Genomic DNA, 7,059 nt, shown 5'->3' with positions numbered 1-7,059 from the left:
CTCCTTTTCCATGCTTTTCTTTCCTATCATTCTGGTACAAGTTAGTCTTGGTTTCATCTGTCTAAAGATGTTGTTTTTTTCCTTTTGTAGAACTGTGCAGGCTTATTTAGGTGTTTTCTATCAACCCCTAATCTGAAATTCTTGCACTTGAGTGTAAACACTGGTTTGCGCCTGTGTGTCTCTGTTTCCATCCACAAAGGCGTCTCTTAATTGGAGGCTTTGACAGTTGTTCAACTACCAACTTGAGAGTTTTCTTTACTTGGTTAGAAGTTGTGAGCTGTTTTTCTTATTTGAGGAAATGATTCTGCAATCATGCACTGGCCTAAGGGCCTTCAGGCCTTTTGGTCTTCAGTCTTTTTAAGAGTGAATCAGAATGTCGATTTGACCACTGCTAAAGTCTTTGCTGTCTCTCTGATTGCTTTATTTTGGTTTTTCGGCCTAATGATGTGTTCCCTAACTTACTTCAACATCTCTTTGGACCTCATAAAACCGTCCAGTGAAAACTATCAAATGCAAGCTCAACACTTAGATAAAGGACATGCAGTTGATTCCATCAAGAAATAATGAGGGAACATGTCTCAGTTGGCCATGAAAAAGTTTGTCAGTTAGTTGTCCAGTAAGTTTTGTGCCTCTTGAAAAGAGGGATTGTGTTTTAAAATGGCTGTTATTCCTAAGCAAGTAATGCAATACTTTTGTTAAACCCTTTGAATTAAAGCTGAAAATCTGTACTTCAATCACATTTTCATTGCTTGAGCTAATCCACCACAATATTGTAAAGAGGCATTTTTTACAAAAAGAAGAAGAAGATGATGATGATGTCAATGTCAAAGCAAAAAAAAGTGTCGTGTTCAAAAATGTATCACCCTAAAAAACACAGAGGACAAAGTATTGCCCTTTTAAAAGTCATTAGAAAGGTTGTGGATTATGCTGGAGAACACAGGGGCAATTTACTGTGATGCATTACTTACAGGGATAGCTGCCAAGATGATTTCCTGAGTGGAAAAGCCAAATAAAATAGGTCCATTTTTTTCTAAGAATAAAAGGACACTCAGAGAAAGGTGTAGCCAGATCATGTAATGTCACTCTGTCCTTTGCTGCACTTTTTATGTGCTTCTGCAGGACAAACTTGTTCTAAAGTACCTTAAAAAAATCCTGCAACCCCAACTGTTGACTCACTGCCATTCTTGCACAAAAACAAGCTCAGAGCAACAGCCACTGTTACATTACAAAATCAAAATGGTAAATGGCCTGCATTTGTATAGCGCTTTACTCAGTCCCTAAGGACCCCAAAGCGCTTTACACTACATTCAGTCATTCATCCATTCACACACACATTCACACACTGGCAATGGCAAGCTAAATTGTAGCCACAGCTGCCCAAACATGGGGTTAGTATCTTGCCCAAGCATATTTGGCATGCAGCCAGGAGGCAGCCTGGGATCGAACCACCGACCTTCTGATTAGTGGCTGACCTGCTCTGCCACCTGAGCTACAGCCACCCCACAAATTGAACTGTTGTGTGATTAATGAGACAGCAGTTCCCCCATTTTCATGGTGTAATAACACCATAATAAAACACAGTATCATATATATATATATACAGTTAATCATTAAACAGTAGCTTATCTGAAGAGGATTGCATTTTATCAGCTCTGCATTAACATAATATAATGACTGTGGACTCCAGGGTGCCGTTGCTCATAAACCTGAAGCACAATTTCTGTAGTTCTATTCTGACTGAACAAAGGTGTCACTCCTCTATCAAGTGTAGGAAGAGATGTCTGTGCTTTGACGGTTCACTTTGGTCATTTTATTAACGGGATGCGATCATATTCTCCTGGGGGCTCTTTCTGGTAGACATTTACACATTAGCTTAAGGAGGCCTGTGGTGAGGAGATAAAGGCTTTTACAAAGCTGGAATCCTTAATGTTTTGCCTCACTGCAAGAGTTCCCAAAAACACTGTGATTCTTCTGTATTTTTGAGAATATACACACTGCAGACCACAGCTGCTGGACATGCGTCATCACTTAAGTTTGGAGCATTCGACACATCCACCTCCATCAGCTCCATTTTTATTACATATATATTTAAGGTTGCAATATTTTATGACCTAGGCGACGTGGTGGGTAATGGTGCAGCAGCTGGATTCAGATGTCAGATTATTTATGTTTAAACTCACAAGTGCTGACCACAGGGAACATCAAGCAATGCTGACATAAATACAGCCAGCGAGCACCACTCAGCAGCCACCTGATCTAAAGTTATTGCGTTGGAGTTTGTGAAACTACACCCTGGGGTTTTAAAACGCCAAAACAAATCCCTTTGCAAAGGTTTAGATGAGCCGGGTTTTTCATGAAAACATTCAGTGGTGATTTGTGGCATCCCGTATGCAGAGAATATGAATCCAATATTGAATTTCAGCATTTCATAATTAGACCATAAATCTGCTGTCATGCGGGAAAATTATTGTCACTTCAGCCAGTTTTCAATCATGGGTGGTGAAGCAGATATTTGGCATCATTTTGGGCCTGAGCAGAGATAGATGACCTGCTGTCATGCTTGCACAAACTTGAATCTGCTTGCTAGAAATATATCAACACTAGTGTTTCCTTTCAGAGTTATCTGATGAATGGACACATGAATGTTTGTTATTTGCAGAAAATGTATCTGAATCAAGATGCATTGTGCAAAGGCATTCAGTATTGTGAGTCCCCGTTGCACTTTGTTAAAAATGATTCAAACAGTGCTTTTCCTTTGCTGCCATCTAGTGTTTGATTTCAATAAATCCTGCCACTCATTCAGCCTGATAAGGTGCATTCTTATATTTTGATATTTATGACTGAATTTTTCCTACGCAGATTGTGAGGTGTAGAAAAATGACGCCATTCATTTATTGTGACAGTTTGATGTCTTTACTAGAAAGAAGTTCATGTTAAACCACCCCCAGGGACTTCCGGCTAATGGCGGTTTGGTCTAAGTAGTGTTTTTGGTGAGCTCCTGCAGAGTTGGCCGTTTTTTCAATTATTATTGGGCACTTTTTCTGTGACTCGACCCCAAGCGACATCTAAGTCATTTTAGGATAGTACACTTTTTCATTTCGGTCACTAAAATGCCACCAAAGCTGACTAAAGGAGGAAACTCCATCAGGCCTCACCTGCGGCCTGCTTCTCCTGACGAGCCCTTGACCTGTCCTGAGTCGAGGACTGTGGCCCAGGCCCCCACCAGTAGTGATGTCGGTGCTTCAAGCTATCCTTGGTGAAAGTCTTTCCTCCATCCTTGTATGCACATGACCTTCTTTTGTATGTTACTGACCCCATCCTCTGATTTTATCTGTCCTGGAAAAATTTAGCTCTTTCTCTGGCTATAAAATTAATTTACTCAAAAGTGAATGTTACCCTGTAAACTCTTTAGCATTAGCACTTAAGCAATCTGGCATTCCTTTTAAACTCAGCCCCTCAACTAAGTCCCTAGACCAGATGGTTTCCTCTTTTTTGTCGAGTGGAAGGGCCCCTAGACTTAGGCTTTCTATTGCAACAGTTCACCTCTAATGGGGACAGATGCCAAACCTCCCCTTGCAATTTAAGCCATATGTTTTTCTTCTGTCCAAATTTGCACAAAATCCTTTTCTGTACTTTCAGGGGTTTTCGGAATTCAGATCAGAAAAGATCCTCTAATTCCCACATTTGGAATTCCAGTGACCCCTCTTAATATAGCTCCCCAGCAAAATGAGATTTTGGCTTTCTGTTCCCTTCGAGCTAGGCACAGTATTTTACTTCTTTGGAAATCTCCCACGTCTCCATCTGCATCACTATGGCTTAATACTGTAATACTTTTATTTAATGTAGACATAGGATTTAAGCCCCCCTTCTTTAACTTTCTGTTCTTGTGTTGGTATGATGTTTTGCATTTTTGTTTTTTTGTTTTACAAGAAAAGTTAAAATGGTTGGACAAATCTAATGTCATCTAAGATGCATACAATGTGTATAAGTCCCCCGGTGGGCACTGGTCTTGTAAACAGGACATACATATATGTTTTCAGGTCGAAACTTGTCAATTTCTCCTGGCTTAAGCTTGATGATGGGCAAAGAGTCAAACAGAATCTTGGGGAGAGACTCTCCGATGTTCTGCCTGTCCCAGCGTGGCCCCTCCATGAACAGACCTTTGATATAAGCTCCGTCCTCTGGCTTTTCATCCATGTGCGACTCTTCCGTAGTTACCTGGAATACAGCTCAAAGGTGTAAGTATAAAATATCTTTAGATCAATCTGAGTGAATATGACCAAAAACGTAGAGGGAAGTTAGAAATAAAAATATATGCCTCAAATTCAAAACCGATGTAGTCAGTGGGATGTTGTACTTCCTGGCAAAATTCTGAGATACTCCGATAAGAAATGACTGAAATAGAAGCCAGAGAGCCACAAGACTGTAGGTGGGCCGTTATCTATCCAATTCTGTTATGACAGACAATAAAAAATAGTCACAGCTAAAATGTAGCATAAGAGATAGTAATAATACATATTCTCAGTGTTTTTGCTTGTACTTGTGAAGGGGATTTTAAATGCATTTTTTCTGAATATCTGAACAGTAACTCAAGACCTAGCAAGCTGCACATAGCATGCTGCTGAACTTCAACTCTTTAGTATGCGCAACACTTATTTTGGCAGTCATATTCCAAAGATGGTCAAGGTCTAGGTGACTCACAACAATCATAAATCTTACTTGTAGAAACTGTAGCCTGGCTAACAGATCAGTCACGTAACTCCCCATGGGCTTGAGAGACTGGTACGACTTGGCCGCCCACATAGCGGGCACCTTGCCCACCAGCATGCTGTTAAAGATGCTCTTGAGTTCAGAAGACATAACAATTTGGCCCGTCAAAGCTTTTCTGATGTTTACCAGCCTGACACGTACCACATCTGTAAGTCTGACAGGAGGGGAGAGCGATTCAGGGTGAATTGTAAAGAATTTCACCAGATCAGTGAACACAACACATTTGTTTCCCAACTTCAGCTACCTGCATGGCATCACAAGTTGCTACTACCTGTTAAATCAGATGACTTCCTGCCTCAGAACAGTGTTCATGGACTCTTCATACTTGACTGGGTATTTATCCATCACCATTTGTATGTAAAAGTCTGTGGGCAGCTTAGACAGGATGTCCTCTGCAAGCTCATCTACTAATTCCTACAACACAAACAGACAAGAGCATGAAGCCTCATGTAAGATCCAGTTTAAGTTAGTATGATTACATATGGAGTTTCACTATAAGGAAAAAATTTCAAATGAAACTTGAGTGCTTTATACAACTGATAATGCAAACCTGAGGAGACTTAACCCGCACCCAACTGCCTGCAAAGTGTCAGCAGTACTCCTTCTAGCTGATTGGTCTCTTGATTGTCCTTGGTGATGTCCACGTTACTGTGAAGTCTGAACACACAGGGATTGGCAGAAATTGGCAGGCTTCGAATGTAGTCTACATAAGTCTGGAATACATAAATATATTGTTTTTGTGGTTCTCCAAGGCCCAAGATAATCTAGATTTAATTACAGACAAATATTACATTTGCTAATTAAAAACAAATTAATCCTTCTGTCATGATGTTTTGTTAAGAGTTTGAGTTTTGGCTCCTCTTTTATTTAATTGTTATCCTTCTCGTATTTGACATTTTCTCAATGTCAGCTGTGGTTGTTTGTCTCCCTTTGTTGTTTCTGTGTGCGTCTCAGTGACATTTACTTTCGTGCTTTTAAACTTTCTTTCTTTGCCTCTAATTGCTGTACTTTGTTTCCCACCTTTTTATTTTCCACCATAGTTATTTCGACCTGTCTTGTTTTCTGTCACCCCTCATGGTATATCTAGTTCTGTCTCACCACTATAATTTTGTCTGATGAAATACTTCTATGGCTGTATCATTTGTTGCCAAGTTAATTAAATAAATGTTAAGTTAAGTGTTAAGTGTCTTGCACTTGGGTCCTCCCTTAAAACTGCTGATGAAACATAACACCTCTGGGTTAACAGTAAAATCTGTGGCTATTGTGTTCTTTTATTAAATGCAACTCTAAGTGAAAGGTCACAAAAAATCACATTTCCTCATTTGCTGCTGCTCATTTCATTGGTGTTAACTGACAACCTGCTCAGTAAACTGCAGTGTTGACTCTCACCTGTAAGGTATGTAAGGGCCTCCAGTGGAACCTCTTTGTATTCATTAAGGAACATCTGGAACTGTGTAAGGCTGATTCTCAGGTCTGACTCATTAAACTCATAGGGAATATTCCAACCTGAATAAAAGGGAAAACACGACAGCATTTCTACAGCATGACCCATAGTTTTAATGTCAGTTTTAAAGAAATGTTGGTTATTTTAGTTCTTGCAAGAATTAAATAGCAAACTGGAAGAAAGGGTTATTGCATTTCTCACCCAGTGGCCCAAAGCTCCGCCTCTCCTGCACCAGAGCATGGAAGAAGGTGAGGCCCAACAGGAGCTTCTGCCAAATGACCTATTTCTTGGAACCACCAAAACAGTCAGGGTCAGAGATGAGGGTGACTCTGGTACGAGTGCAACAGGTTGGCTTTAATTCCTTTACGAAGCTTGGTTGTCATTTTCAGCCCATTCTGCAGGATACTAACTGGGAACTTATATGATGGGTAACTGGTTAACCATAACCTGAGTGGAAAAGCATAAATGTATAATTTTGTTATTATGTTATTGATGCAATAAATTAATAAAAAATGACTGTGCAGAATCTGCTATCTAAAGCTTGGGTGTGTGTTCTCTGGAGTAAAGGTTTCCTCACAGAGCGGCTCCAAAGTGAGCATCCAGCTGGTGGCTCGATGACAGTTCTGCAGTACCACCCAGGTGCCCTCCTTGATGGCTTCGAGCTGCTATGGGCCCCTGTCCTTGACCAAGGGAGATGGTTTGGGTCTTACTGCCCCCCATATCTAGGTCATCCGCAAATTTCAGCAGACCTAATGACACAAAGCTAGACTTTATTAAAGCCTTTTATGATTCAGATTTATAATAAAATGTAATTTCTTCTCTAAACTACTAGATATGATCAGTTT

At 40.2% G+C, this 7,059-nt stretch overlaps 1 pseudogene; it reads right to left on the bottom strand.

Moving 5' to 3' along the window:
- LOC116332984 overlaps window positions 1-7,059 on the bottom strand; it is a 49,111-nt pseudogene that overhangs the window by 1,443 nt on the left and 40,609 nt on the right.

The sequence above is a fragment of the Oreochromis aureus genome, linkage group 22 (genome assembly GCF_013358895.1).
Source record: "Oreochromis aureus strain Israel breed Guangdong linkage group 22, ZZ_aureus, whole genome shotgun sequence".
NCBI classification, from domain to species: Eukaryota; Metazoa; Chordata; class Actinopteri; order Cichliformes; family Cichlidae; genus Oreochromis; species Oreochromis aureus.
Note: the sequence above shows the minus strand (reverse complement) of the source record. Positions and strands in the feature narration are given on the sequence as shown.